Raw genomic sequence first — 15,567 nt, forward strand, 5'->3', positions numbered from 1 at the left:
CCTTCCTGCCCCCGGCCCCTGCCAGCAACATTTGTGCCCAAGCTGATGAATCACAATGGGTGCCTCCTCGGGCCAGAGCAGGGCACAGGCCCCGCCACCCTGCCCCTGGCCTGAGTGCACAGCCCGGGGCCACCCACAGCTTGCACACTACCAGGACCCATGGGCCTCGTGCCTGACAGCTCATTCCAGACTTCTGCTGCAGCTCAGCAAGCCTTTCACAAAAGATCAGCACCGTCATGAGTGAGGAGCCGAGAGCATCCTGGGCCATGACTGTGCCATGAATAAACCCAGGGGGCCCAGACAGCTCGCCTCTAAGACGCTCGCTGCTCTTAGCAGTGGGTCCCTGGCTGCATTGTCTAGCCAGCAGGCAGGTGTGCCCACGTGAGTAAGTTATCTCAGTATAATGCAGGTGACAAGTGGCATCTGTCCCTTCTCTCCAAGCCCTTCAAGCCTCCTTCACATGCACACAGACACACACACACACCCCTCCTTGGGATACACTGCTGATAGTGGCCGTGTCACTCCTCACAACAGCAGAGCCGCCCAAAAGCCTCAATTCCTGAATGACTGTGGGCTGAGTCCTCTCAGGTCAGAACACCCAGTCTAAATGTTACCAGAGACAAAAATTAACCTCTATGGAGCCGGTGCTGTGGCACATCGGGTTAATGCCCTGGCCTGCAGTGCCGGCATCCCATATGGGCTGCTCCACTTCCGATCCTGCTCTCTGCTATGGCCTGGGAAAGCAGCAGAAGATGGCCCAAGGCCTTGGACCCCTGCACCCACGTGGGAGACCCGGAGGAAGCTCCTGGCTCCTAGCTTTGGACTGGAGCAGCTCTGGGGGGTTCACTGGGGGGTGAACCATCAGATAGAAGACCTCTCTCTCTCTGCCTCTCCTCTCTCTGTGTAACTCTAAATTTTAAAATAAATACATAAATAAATCTTTTTTAAAAAAATAATCTCTAATGTGTTTTGGCCGCTGCATTTTGGGTCTTGTTGTTTCAAAAGCTGAGCCCAGGAGCAGGCACGATCCATGTGCCCTAACAGAGGACCTGGGTTTGAGTCCCAGCTCTGGTCCCTGACTCCAGCTTCCTGCCAGAGCAGACCCTGGCAGGGAGTGGCGATGGCTCAAATAATTAAGTCCCTGTCACCTACGTGGGAGACCTGGATTCTGTCCGCAGCTACCGGTTCTGGCCCCAGCACCGGTCCAGCTTCAGCTGCTGCAGGCATTTGGGGGACCGAACCAATCAATGGACAGGGCAGTACCCACCCCATCTATAGTCCCTTTGCCTCTCAGTTTCAAGAAAAAGCCGAGTATGCCTTAGCTGTCACGATGGGCCACAGAAATCGCTGGTGGCACCTTCTGAGCTCTCTGTTGAGGGTTTTACTCGTCTAGGGTAGCAATCGATGCTCCGCCCACTCACAGCTACAGCGTCTGAAGGCTGTGCATTAGTGGCTTGCGGGCGTTATTTTCACTCCTCACAAGCTCTCTGGTGGATGGGAGCGTAATGCCCGGTTTCCAGGTGAAGAGACGCCGTCTCAGAGGCCCGTGTGGCTTGCCCAGCGTCACACGGCCGGCCGGTGCTGGAGCTTCTGCTTCTCCCACCGCTCAGGCAGACCTGGACCTGGACCCCAGCAGAGTTCAGGATCAAGATATTGTCAGCGGCTGCTTCAGGGTGCTCAGCCTTCAAGCTCGTAAGCTCTGAGCTGCTTCCTGAATCGCACTAGGCTGGAGGGTCTCAGAGTGATCTCCTGATCGTGCACGCAATGGCAGGGTCCACTTTGTCAAACACCCCCCCCCCCATCTTGTGACAATCACTGTCCCCGACATGGGCACCACACATCAAATGCAGTTACTCCTTGTCTCTCAGAATCACTCACTCAAAGGGCCAGTGCTGCTCTGGCATAGCAGGTAAAGCCGCTGCCTACAGCACCAGCATCCCAAATGAGAGCCGGTTCGAGTCCCGGCTGCTCCACTTCTGATCCAACTCCCTGCTTATGGCCTGGGAAAGCAGGGGATGATGGCCTAAGTGTTTGGGCACCTGCACCCACGTGGGAGACCCGGAAGAAGCTCCTGGCTCCTGGCTTTGGATCAGCCCAGCTCCAGCCATTGCAGACATCTGGGGAGTGAACCAGTGGCTAGAAGACCTCTACCTCTGTCTCTCCACCTCTCAAATAAGTAAATCTTTTAAAAACAAAACAAGAGTCACTCTCTCAACAGAAAAACTCATGTCACCCACGCATGCAGCAACACTGCTTTTATCACCACTTGTGTTTTACAAATTATCTCTTACTTTTTTCCTGCCAGCATGCTCACCACGCTCACTGCTTCTGCATTTATCAAGTGCGATGGAGCTCTTTGTATTCTGTAAATAACTCTAGAGCAAGCACAGACAGGAACTCCCACCGCTGTGAAGGACACGATGCCTGGCTAAGGCACCCCTGCAGCCCTGCCCCCCACCCCTCGGAGAAGTCGGAGGTGACGCACCATCTTCGCCTGTGAGGTTTCGATTTTTGCATTTAGTTCATACCCGAGTTCAAAAGCCTGTTCTCGAGTACGAGAGTTTCAGCACCAAACTGACTCACGTCACCACCACTCCCAAGATGAAGACCTCTGCAAATACTCCTCTCCTTTGTGTCTGGAACACACTCTAACCGCTAAGGCTACTGGCACACACTAAGAAGCACATTTGTAAAAATCCTGCCTCTGGGTGAACCAAGATCTGCCACCATGACAAAGGATTAAAACACTGGGAACAACCTAACACCTGCATAAAGCAAGTTCCCTGAGTCACATTTACGTGTTTTGCCAATTGATGACATGTGCCAGGGAGCATTTCACGACTGAAAATCATGAGAGCTAAAGAGATCTCCTTCATTCCAAAGCAGCCAGGCTCGTGGGCGCCAACGTGTGGTGTCAATCCAGAAGCAGAAGGGCTCAGGGTCAGGATTACCACGCCCAGCAGCCCCAGAGGGAGGCAGGGTGTGAGGGCTTCCCAGAGACTGCTCCTGAGACTGGGGTCCAGAGAACAGACCCTTACTTATTCCTACACCAAACCTGGCAGGTGGCAGGGCGACCACACCGCCTGTACAGTTTCTGCTTATAAAGCACTTTCAAGGCCCACACGTGCTTTGGTGTATGCCGAGAGCTGTTGCCATCTTCTGCCAAAGGGTTAAGATGAACTGTTAGTAGACAGGAGGGTGGGGCCTCCACAGGAGGACAGGGTCTCAAGTCTCATCTTTCTGTCCCCTCCACAGGGTCTCCCAGCAAGAACAGATGTGAGCTCGTATGTGGCCACCTCCCTGCTGCCATACAGAGACCTCTGCAGCTGCTGAAACTTTGGACACTGTAAAAGTCAAATTTATCCACTTCCAACATGGCCACTTCAAAACGTGCATGGAAAAGCAAATTCAAAGAGAAGTTTACTTTGGTGCAAAAAATGTTCAAACCCATGCATACAAGGGGTCTTGAGAGTTCAAGAGAAAGGCATACTGTGGAAAAACTGCACGGCTTTGAAAAATCTTTTGCACCAAAATAGAATTCCATGGACTTTTCGAGGTATACACATTCTGACTCTCTTTAAAAATAAAAATCACCACAAATATTTACACAAACACTCCGCGAAAATAAACACTGAAATCTAGTGACATCAGAAGCTAGTAGACTGTCTGCGTTCACCAAGCCAGATGAAGACCCCAGTTATGCCTGGGTGGGCCGTCCACGCGGATTGGCCAAAGGATAATCTTACAAAAAAGTTAAGCAAACAAGTAGGCAACTCAGTCCACATAAGCAACTAGATCACAGAGATCCTGTTGACAACATCAATCTGACGTGGCCACAAATACCCTTCCCCAAGGGCCAACATGCCACTTCTAAAACCAATTTGAGAAACAGTTGCTTCTGCTATCTAACTTAAAATTTGCTTTGTTTAAAAGTAAGATTAGGGCCAGCATTGTGGCATAGTGGGTACAGCAACTGCCTGTGACACCAGCATCCCATATGGGCACTGGTTTGTGTCCCAGCTGCTCCATTTCAGATCCAGCTCCTGTCTGTAGCCTGGGAAAAGCAGTGAAAGATGGCTCAAGTTCTTGGGCCCTTGCAATCTGGAAGAAGCTCCTGGCTCCTGGCTCCTGGCTCCTGGCTCTTGACTCCTGGCTTCAGTCTGGCTCAATCTTAGCTGTTTCTGCCATCTAGGGAGTGAACCAATGGATGGAAGATCTCTCTGCCTCTCCCTCTCTCTAACTCTGACTTCCAAATAAATAAAATTTTTTAAAAAATTATTATGTTCAAAATGTTTAACATGTGATATTTGTATATTTTTATGGGGTACAGTGCAGTTTTCCAACACATAAACACAGGGTAAACCAATAAAGCATACAATAAATCATAAACACTAAATCATATAACATATGTGCAGGGTAAACCAATCAAACCAGGCCGCTAGCCCTTCCATTTCCACATCTTTTTTCCTCTCTTCCACTCCTTTATACATTTTTTAAAATAACAGGAAAGGCAGAACAGTGGAACTGTGTTTTGATAAAGCTACAAAGAAGAATAAAAGCAAGAGCGCGGAGATGTTTCCTGAGGCCACCCAGACCAACGAGATGCACAGCAGAACAATCTACTTGGTTGTTGCAATGTAGAGCGATTCTGCTGTCACGTGATTTAGCACAGCAGGAACCAAGCACATGCGTTCTCCTTTTCTTCAGTGCAGTTCCTGACACAACTGTGCTCAGAGACTGCCCCGTCCCTGACTTAAAAATACAGCAGACGCACGTATGACGCGGGATGTTCTGGCCCATCGACAGTGCCTTGTCTGAGTGTGTGTGTTTATTCTGAAACCTACCAGAGCAAGATCTGACCTAGTAGATGAACAGTCATCCGCTTCTGTCACACCTCCTCCCAAGCTGCAAACCACGGAACCGGGCAGGAACCCCCTCAAAAAGGGCAGGGTGCAGAGCTAGAAAGGGGTGCTGGGCAGGGCGTTTCTGACCCAGAGTTTCCAAAGCCACTCTTATTTCTCATTCCAGGAGAAGCCTGGTGTATGACCCATGAGAAAGGAAAAGACATACGAGAGAAACAAAGGAGTTGTTAAGGACACAGTCACAAAGGGTACAGTATTGGTCTTAAAAACATGACCGGCTGGGGGCATCTTGAGGCAATGGACACAGGAACCCAACTGCAAACAATAATGGGAAATAATACTCATATCTAATGCAATACTTTGTAAAACAGTTTCCTGTATAAGATTTCCTTGGGGGCTGGCACTGTGGCATACCAAGTAAAGCTACCGCCTGCAGTGCCAGTATCCTATATGGGATGAGTCCCGGCTGCTCCACTTCCGACCCAGCTCTCTGCTGTGGCCCGGGAGTGCAGTGGAGGATGGCCCAAATCCTTGGGCCCCTGCACCCACGTGGGAGACCTGGAAGATGCTCCTGGCTCCTGGCTTTGGCTTGGCACAACTCTGGCTGCTGTGGCCATCTGGGGAGTGAACCAGAAGATGGAGGACCTCTCTCTCTTTCTCTCTCTCTTTCTCTCTCTCTGCCTCTCGTTCTCTCTCTGTGTAACTCTGACTTTCAAATAAATAAATCTTTCAAAAAAATTTTAAAATAAAAAAAAAGATTCCCTTTGATGCTCACTTTAGCCCAGTGCTATGTCACTCCTGCACCTCCATCCCACAGGTCAGGAGACTTAGCCCCAGGGAGGCGCACTGACTGACCTCTGACCTCCAAGGGGTCACAAGCCCCAGGACTCCTCACCCAGGGCTCCAGATCTTTCTGCCCAGAACCTGCTTGTGATGAGCCGGACAGAGAACAGGTAACACCTGCGACATAGCTGTACCTCTTAAAGTTGGTGACCAGACCAGAAATCAGGTTTTTTTTTCTTCTCTTCTAATTGATATTAAATATTTGGATTAAGATACTCTTTTTATTGGTTTTTAAAAGCACAACATTTCAAATGCCTATTATGGCGCTCACATCTTACGACTCTATCATGTAAAATTTCCCTTTATAAGCTACTCTGAAATTCTATTACACCACCTGGGTAATTGTGTAATCCAGTGATCATGGCTCCACTCTTGAATTAACAAGACAAGCATGGTTAACTCCCTGTTCTCTTCCTGGTCTACTCAGTACTTTAGGCTCACACAGGTACACCGAAATGCTTCCTTTAGGTTCACCAAAGGCAAGAGAAAGGGATACTGGTTTGGGACAGAATTGATTATACCTCCTTCCATAGCCAACTTGACCCTCAAAATTCTAGCTTGTATCTCAGCGACCCATTTTCTCACTCTTTAACAGTGGGTGCCTTATGATGAGGGTGCACCTGGCTCCCTCCCTCACCTGCAGAGATTGGCAAGGTGGCCGCCTGCAGACGGGAGCCAGGCAATGCCACAGCAGGTCCCCTGTCAAGGACAGGTTCCTCAGCCCCACCTGCTCACCAAGCCCCAGTGCCCACCACAAGGAGCTAGGCTCCTAATTCTGCTTCAGCAGATTCCCTTCCATTCTTCCAGAGTAGAGATCTGGCTTAGCAACATTCTGCAGGCACGCCAATAAGCCTGGCTTTAGAACTGCTGGTTTCAGAGTAGATGGGACCCTTAGGTGTGAAAGGGGAGGTGACAAAAGGACAAGCTAAGTGGAAGCTTCCATGACATCTGACACTCACTTTACAACCTGCTCTAACTGCTGGGGACACACGCTGTGAATCAGAGAAGACTTCACACGCAGCTGAACACACGTGGTTTCAATGTCAAGTTCACAACGGAAGTGTGCATTCCAGTCATTGTTCTTTCTTGTGAAACGACAGAGAGAGTGGGCATCAGAAACTCACAGCAGTGTGGACAGTTTGCATGTCTGCTGTAAACCTCTGTGCACAGGAAACAGTGTGCAAAGTGTGCATGCGTGTCTGCTGTGTGCACGTGATGTGTCAGTGTGCTGTGTGTGTGCATGTGATGTGTCAGTGTGCAAAGTGTGCATGCGTGTCTGCTGTGTGCACGTGATGTGTCAGCGTGCAAAGCGTGCTTGTGTGTCAGTTGTGTGTTTATGTCATTTGTCAGTGTGGAAAGTGTACATGCGTGTCAGTTGGGTGTGTGTACGTGATGTGTCAGTGTGGAAAGTGTGCTTGCATGTCAGTTGTATGTGTGCACGTGATGTGTCAGTGTGGAAGGTGTGTAAGTCTGCTGTGTGTGTGCACGTGATGTGTCAGTGTGGAGAGTGTGCATGCGTGTCTGCTGTGTGTGCACGTGATGTGTCAGGGTGGAGAGTGTGCATGCGTGTCTGCTGTGTGTGCACGTGATGTGTCAGGGTGGAGAGTGTGCATGCGTGTCTGCTGTGTGTGTGTACATGATGTGCGTGTGACTGCACATGTCGTGGGGGTGGTGGACAGACCCGTGGTTTCTCCTCTGATCCCATCTGGTTAAGAAGACACAAAGAGGCAGACTTGCTCAAGGAACTGCTGGAGGCAGGGCTTTGTCTTTGTTTATCGTTGGCAGCACTCTCAAACCCCCATGCTTGGTCCTCCCTTTCTCAGCCTCTCACTCTGCAGGCCATTTCTGTAAGATCATTGACTGCGTCTCTGGACACACAATCTAGAGGTGACGGACAGCGTTTTCTTCGAGGCCTCCTGATGAATGAGCCCCCAGCCTACAAATTCCAAGCACACCGAGAAGCACACGGGGATCCACTGAGAACAAACTCGCTCTGCCAGCTCCCCTCACCCCGCTGTGAGCCGCTCTCCTGTCTCCCAGGTTCTCTCACAGGAGAGACGGCAGCCCACACAGAGGGGCCCTGGGCGCTCCACTCAGTCCCAGGGTGCTTCTAATTCCCACAGTGCCTCACCTGTCACTTCCCTGGGCCCTGTTAACTCCCCATCACACTTGCCTTTGCTTGGGAATGACATCTGCTTCCCCCCCCTGCACGATGCAGAACGTGGCCGCTGACAGCTAAGTCCTGCTGTTTATCATTGCCTCCTGCTCAGTGACAGGCACCAGGAGGGTCCCCGTGACCACCCAGGAGCCACCACACCCTGGGGAGATATTAATCAGAGCATCGTGTCCGATTCGCTCAGCTGCCATCACCACAGCCAGAAATAAGAACAGAGCGGATATTCTGGGGCAGGCAACAGCTTGGCAGAGTAAATCCACCTGCTGAGCTCTGACAGGGACATTCCTGAGGCCTCGCCCCCAGCTAGGACACAGCAGCCAGCCTCTCACGCCTCCAGCTCCTACAGACAGTGAGAAGCTCCCGGGCTGGGCTGGGCTGGGCTGGGCTGCGAACAGCGTCTTCTGGGGACACCAGCTGCTGTCCCCAGCAGATGACACCTGGCAAAGCTGCTTCACACCGGTTCTCAGCTTCTTTTGTAAAAGTGCTACTAAATATAATCTCTATTTTAATAACACTTTACAAAAGATTTATTTATTTATTTAAAAGTCAGAGTTACTGAGAGAGAGGGAGAGAGAGAGATATCATCCATCTGCTGGTATACTCCCCAAATGGCCACAAGAGCTGGGGCCGGGACAGGCTGAAGCCAGGGGCCAGGAGCTTCACTGGGATCTCCCACAAAGGTGGCAGGGGCCCAAGGACTTGGGCCATCTTCCGCTGCTTTTCCCAGGCCGTTAGCAGGGAGCTGGAGCAGAAGTGGAACGAACAGTCAGGACTCGAACCGGTGCCCACAGAGGATGCCGGCGTCACAGGTGGTGTCTTTACCCTCTCCACTACCGTGCCAGCCTCAGATACCTCTTTTTTTTTTTTTTTGACAGGCAGAGTGGACAGAGAGAGAGAGACACAGAGAGAAAGGTCTTCCTTTGCCATTGGTTCACCCTCCAACGGCCGCCACGGTCGGTGCATCACACTGATCCGAAGCCAGGAGCCAGGTGCTTCTCCTGGTCTCCCATGCGGGTGCAGGGCCCAAGGACTTGGGCCATCCTCAACTGCACTCCCGGGCCACAGCAGAGTGGGCCTGGAAGAGGGGCAACCGGGACAGAATCCGGCGCCCCGACCGGGACTAGAACCTGGTGCGCCAGAGCCGCAGGTGGAGGATTAGCCTGTTGAGCCACAGCGCCAGCCATACAGATACCTCTATTTTATAGCAGAGGTAGCTCCTTGTCACACTGCCTGCAGGGACAGAAATTCCATCCCCAGATGCGCAGTCTTCTTTTTAGTTTTTTTTTTTAAAGATTTATTTTATTTATTTGAAAGAGTTACACAGAGAGAGGAGAGGCAGAGAGAGGTCTTCCATCCACTGGTTCACTTCCCAGTTGGCCACTGGAGCTGCGCTGATCCGAAGCCAGGAGCCAAGAGCTTCTTCTGGGTCTCCCACACAGGTGCAGGGGCTCAAGGACTTGGGTCATCTTCTATGGCTTTCTCAGGCCATAGCAGAGAGCTGGGCAAGCCGGGACTCGAACCGGCGCCCATATGGGATGCCGGCACTGCAGGCAGAGGATTAACCCACTGCGCCACAGCACAGGGCCCAGATGCACAGTCTTCTACTCCATCAGCACTACTGTTTCCAGGAACCCGACACCTACCCAGGCTGGTGATTACAGGAAGTGACTCTGTAAAATGGAAATGTCAAACATCCCTAGCAGCGGCCACCCTGAGTGTGTAGGATGCCCCGGGCCGGGGCGCCGAGGCACGGACACAACCACCTCCTTGGGGCTCTAAAGGCGGAGCAGCAACTCTTCCACTGTTCTACAAGCGGTTTCCTTGGATGATGCCACCGGCTCACAATCAGGGAACCCGAGTCACAAAGGTATAAATTATGTCCACGTGCAAATCTAGCGGCTGGGCAGCTGAGTGTCCTGGTTACGACCCCAGAATCCACCCCCTGCAAGGCTGGGTCCAGTTCCTGGTGACAACCCCAAGGCCGGGCCCAGCTGTCTATAGCCTGTGTGTGAGACCATCAGGTGGGCCAAGAGATACGTCCAGAGTCTGGGGGTGGAGGGTGGTGACAAGAAGAAAGTCACACGAGGGTATCTGCCACCCGGCTGGAGAACAGACTGTGGTTTGCAGAGATGAGTTGAGTCCACCCAAGCCTGGCACCTCGTACTCCTGCTCAGCTGCACCTGGCAAACGAAAGTCCAGCTCTCACCCTGCAGCTCATCCACTGAGGCTGTGGGGAAACCCTCCTTCATCAGGTCATGCCAGCGTGGCTGCTGGGCTGGGATCCGAGTGCTCAGAGCTGGAAGGAGACTCAGGAGGAGCCATCTCAGCAAACAGAATCCATCTCCAGAGCAAGCGCTACAACCTCCAGCAGCTGCCTGAGCACTGTGATGTCCAGGATGTGAGCTCACACCTGGCCCACAGGAGAGAGTGCTGTGATAGATTAGTGATGTCTGACCCAGCTGCAGGCATGGGCTCTGTGGCTACAAAACAGCTTAGAAAGTCTCCCGTTTTATAGATTAGGAAAAAGAGGGCCTGCAGAGACAAAGCAGGGTGAAAGTCCAGTTCCTCCAAGTACTCACTCTCATCCTATCACCAGTAGCTCACAAAATGACCTGAGGCTAGCATTCCCTTACTGAGAAATCTGAAGCCCAAAACTCTCCAGGAGAGAGTGTCACCCCAAACTCTTCCGGGGGGCATTAGGTGAGGACGTCAAAAGCTCAGTGGAAAGACAGAGCTAAAAGGTGAAGATCAGTTAGTATAGGCGAAGAGTCTGCAATCCAGGCAGCTTTTTCACACTCTGCGTCTTCCATGAATGCTTTGAAGACCCCCGTAAACACCACGGAGCACACGCAGCGTCTCTTCTATAACACCTGAAAAGGGGTGGGCATCTCACCTAGCAGTTAAGACACCAGTTGGGAGGACTGTGTCCCCCGTCAGAGGGCCGTGGTTCCAGTCCCAGCTCTGGCTTCTGGCTTCAGCTCCCCAGAGACCTGGGTTGAGTTCCCAGATCCTGGCTTCAGGCCTGGTCCAACCCCAGCTACTGTGGACATTTGGGGGAGTGAACCAACAGAAGGAAACTCGCTCTCTCTCTCTCTCTCAATGGGTGTTAGCTCTTAACCTTTACCTCCAGATAAAGAAATAAACTTTAAAAAAAAAAAAAAACCCTTAGGGGCTAGCACTATGGTGCAGTAGGTTAATCCTCCACCTGCGGTGCCGGCATCCCTTATGGGCACCAGTTCAAGTCCCAGCTGCTCCACTTCCAATCCAGCTCTCTGCTATGGCCTGGGAAAGCTGTGGAATGCCCAAATCCCCCAGAATTTGGGCCCCTGCATCCATGTGGGAGACCTGGAAAAGCTTCTGGCTCCCGGTTTTGGAATGGCCCAGCTCCAGCCATTACAGCCATTTGGGGGGTGAACCAGCAGATGGAAGACCTCTCTCTCTCTCTCTCTTGCTGTAACTTTACCTCTTAAATAAATAAATAAATAATCTTCAAAAAAATAACCCTAGATTGGTATTGAAATCTTTGATATTCAAAGCATTTACAAATATAGTATTTCCTGTAATTTTTTTTTAACTAAAAAACCTATGAGTAAAACAAGGCAGGGATTTTTGGTCCAGCTCTAGTAGATGAGAAAACAGCTGCGATTCGCCCGGCTGGAGCCAACACCAGCCCCCGCTGCACAGACAGTGCCATCACGGTGCAGGTGAGCAGGTGACTTAGGCACAGCGAGCGCGGGGTGGCAGGTGAGGCTAGCGTGACTCAGACTGGCCCCAGCTGCCAGGCCGTTGGCCGTGGTCCTTTCCCTCCTCCGCTTCCTCATCCTCCTCTTCCCTCTCCCCCTGCTGTCTGAGACTTTGCACAAACCACTGTCCCAGACCTGGATGGGAACAAAAATACGCTCCCCACTGCCTCGAGCTGCCATGAAGTCCTCTGAAGGCCGTTCAGGGCTACACGCGAGCGTCACCTAGAACATCAGAGTCCTCATCGTGCCACCATCACCCCAGTGCCCAGCTCGGAGGCAAATGCACCTGTTCACCAAAACCACCTTTCCCCCTTGGACGCTGGCCTTGCTGTTCTTTTAACCTGATTTCAGCTTACTCCAAACCGTGGGCTTTACCCTGCCTTCTACACAGGCCCACTGGGACACCCCAGTACTGCCTGCACACAGCATTCCTGGAAGCACTGGCCCCGACAAGGACCAATGCCCCAGGAGCTCCCACCATGCTACACACCAACATGTGGGTTGGACTGAACTCACCCATTCTCTGTAACCATAGGGGATTCTACTTTATCTCGTTTTAAAGTTCATTTACTTATTTGAGAGGCAGAGAGCGAGAAGGTGAGTGACACAGAGAGAGACAGAGACAGAGCTCTCAACGTGGTAGACTGACATTTATTTAGAAGGCAGAGTGACAGAGAGAGAGGGAGAGACAGAAACCTTCCATCTGCTGGCTCACTTCCCAAATGCCTGCTCTGGCTGGGGCTGAAGCTGGGAGCTAGGAACGCAATCCAGGTCTCCCGTGTAGGTGGCAGGCCCCCAACCAAGTGAGTCATCACCACTGCCTCCCGGGGCACACGTCAGCAGAAAGAGTCGAACACAGGCGCTGTGACCCAGGACATGGGCATTTTAACCAGCTGGCTAAAAGCCTGCCCCTGGCAGATTCTGGACCAGACCAGGCTGTAGTCAAGAGAGCTTTGTGTTCAGGTCTAACGTCCTTTATCAGATGATGGGGTACGGTTTCTGGGGAAGATCTGCCGTGTGGAAATGTACTGCAAATCGAATAAGACTACTTTACGTGAGCCCATCTGGAGCTGGTGTTCCTGGAATCCTGAGGGCACTCCTGGAAGACTGACCGCGCTTCAAATCCTCCCAGAGGTTCTCAGACAAGGTTTATCATCGCACCTCAGAGAGAAGTATCTTGTGTCACTGGTTCACAACAAATGCCAGGGTCACGTCAGGCCAAAGCCAGAAACAGAACTCTATCCTGGTCTCCCACGTTGGTAGCATGGGCCCAACTACTTGTGCCATCTTCTGCTGCTTTTCAAGGCTCTTTAGCAGGGAGCTGGAACAGGAACAGTAGCCAGGACTCAGACCAGCACTCCGACACAGGAGGCCGGCACTGCAAGCAGCCACACACCCACTGTGCCACCGTGCCAGCCCCTAGAGACTATAGTGTAAATAAATGATGGCCGAAACTTGGAGCCAACACGAATCGCCTTTCAGAGACCTGCTGGGTGGGTCTGGCAGCTCTCGCCTTGGTTTCCCACCCAAGTTATCATCCAGGAGAAGGCCTAGGGGAACAGGGTAAATCCTGTTTTGAAGATGAGGATGAGAGTGGGAATGAAAGTCGATTCCAGGAATGAGAGCTCTGTAACTCTCATTTGGGGACAGATCGTGTAATATCTTTGAATATCTGTCTCTTCGCCTGTGCAAAAGAAATGCTCATTCATGTTTGTATGATGTCCCCTCCAGGGATGTTAGGAAGTGAATGTGAAATAAAATACAAGGCAGCCTTCAAAAGATTCACGGAAAATGCACGTACAAAAAATTGTGTGTGTGTGTGTGTTTTAAATTGAGCCAAAATAAATGTATCTTTTAATTTCACTTGCCATGAACTTTTCAGGTACCCTCATGATAAGACCTGTAGATAAGATCAGCTTCTGGCCGGCGCCGTGGCTCAACAGGCTAATCCTCCACCTTGCGGCACCGGCACACCAGGTTCTAGTCCCGGTCGGGGCGCCGGATTCTGTCCCGGTTGCCCCTCTTCCAGGCCAGCTCTCTGCTGTGGCCAGGGAGTGCAGTGGAGGATGGCCCAAGTGCTTGGGCCCTGCACCCCATGGGAGACCAGGAGAAGTACCTGGCTCCTGGCTTCGGATCAGCACAAATCGCTGGCCGCAGCGGCCATTGGAGGGTGAACCAACGGCAAAGGAAGACCTTTCTCTCTGTCTCCCTCTCTCTCACTATCCACTCTGCCTGTCAAAAAATTTAAAAAAAAAAAAAAAAGATCAGCTAAAAAGATCAGCTTCTATCCACCACTACCACAAGAAGACACACAACCTCTGCGTGTCTCAACGAGACCCCTCCTCTCCCTTAACACAGGCCCTCCTCGCACTGGGACACTCCCATGCTCCCAGGCAGCCACACTTAGAAACCTCTGTCCATCACCCACCCTGACCCCGGAATGGCGCTGTGGCGCAGTCGGCTAAGCCTCCATCTGTGGTGCCAGCATTCCAGATGGGCACCAGTTCACATCCTAGCTGTTCCACTTCCAATCCAGCTCTCTGCTTATGGCCTGGGAAAGCAGTAGAAGATGGCCCAAGCGCTTAGGCTCCTGCACCAATGTGGGAGACCCAGATGAAGCTCCTGGCTCCTGACTCCTGGCTTCGGATCAGCTCAGCTCAGCTCTGGCATTGGCGGCCATCTGGGGAGTGAACCAGAGGAAGGAGGATCTTTCTGTCTCTCCTTCTCTCTATCTGTAGCTCTCAAATTAATTAATTAATTAAAAAAGAACAATCAGGCATTTTTCAAATACAAATCTGATCGGGCCAACCAATCCAGTCCTTAACAATCCACTGACAAATTCTAATTGCTCTTGGCAAAAGTGTCAAAATACAAACTCATCTACAAGACCCTGCTCTGTGCGGCCTTGCCCCCACCCCTCTTAATCCTAGGGCTGCTGTGACAAATTGCCAAAATTGGTGACATAATACAACAGAGGGGGCCAGTGCTGAGGCAGAGTGGGTTAAGCTGCCATCTGCAATGCCAGAATCCCATATGGGCACTGGTTTGTGTCCTGGCTGCTCCACTTCTGATCCAGCTCCCTGCTAATACTCCAGGGAAAACAGCAAAAGCTGGGCCAAGTGCTTGGGCCCCTGATACCCACATGGGAGACACAGAAGAAACACCTGGCTCCTAGCTTTAGCTTGACCCAGCCATGGCCAATGTGGTCATCTGGAGAGTGAACCGGTGGATGGAAGATTTCTCCCTCTCATTCTGTCTCTCTGTCTCTCCCTCTCTCTCTGTAACTCTTTCCAATACATAAATGCATCTTTAAGACAGCAACAGAGAGTTACTCTCCCCCAGCTCTGTAGGCCAGCAGGCTGAGACCACAGTGTCAGCAGGGCTCTAGGGGAGGACCCCACCTGCCACTGCTAAACTCAGGACGATCTCCTCTGGAGCTCCTGGCTGACATCTGCAAAGGCCTGTTTCCAAACTCACACCCCAAGGTTCTGGATAGACACGAATTAAGGGGGACACCATTCAACCCCCTACAGTAACACATACAGAGCTCACAAAAAACATAGGTAAGAGGCAGGCATTGTAGTGCAGCAGGCTAAGCCGCACACTTGGGACATCCAAATCCCCTATGGGTTCAAGTCCTGGCTACTCTGCGCTTCCAATCCAGTTCCCTGCTAATGTGCCTTGGAGGCAGCAGACCATGGCCCAAGTACTTGGGTTCCTGCCACCTGCGTGGGAGACCTGGATGGAGCTCCTGGTGCCTAACTTCAGCCTGGCTCAGCCACAACGGCCACAGGCATTTGGGGAGTGAACCAGCAGATGGGAGATCTCTCTCTCCCTCTCTCTCCGCCACTCTGCCTTTTAAAGGAATTTCAATTCAGTCTGCCATGAAGTCAATTGTACAAGCAGTACGCCATGATCTCTATGTAAATGCTTGCCCTAGCTA

The 15,567-nt window shown here is 51.7% G+C and overlaps 1 protein-coding gene across 2 annotated transcripts in view; it reads right to left on the minus strand.

Annotated features, from left to right (window-relative positions):
- SH2D4A (SH2 domain containing 4A) overlaps positions 1-15,567 on the minus strand; it is a 56,374-nt gene that overhangs the window by 17,072 nt on the left and 23,735 nt on the right. The window lies entirely within an intron of this gene.

Source organism: Lepus europaeus, chromosome 8 (genome assembly GCF_033115175.1).
Source record: "Lepus europaeus isolate LE1 chromosome 8, mLepTim1.pri, whole genome shotgun sequence".
Taxonomy (NCBI): Eukaryota; Metazoa; Chordata; class Mammalia; order Lagomorpha; family Leporidae; genus Lepus; species Lepus europaeus.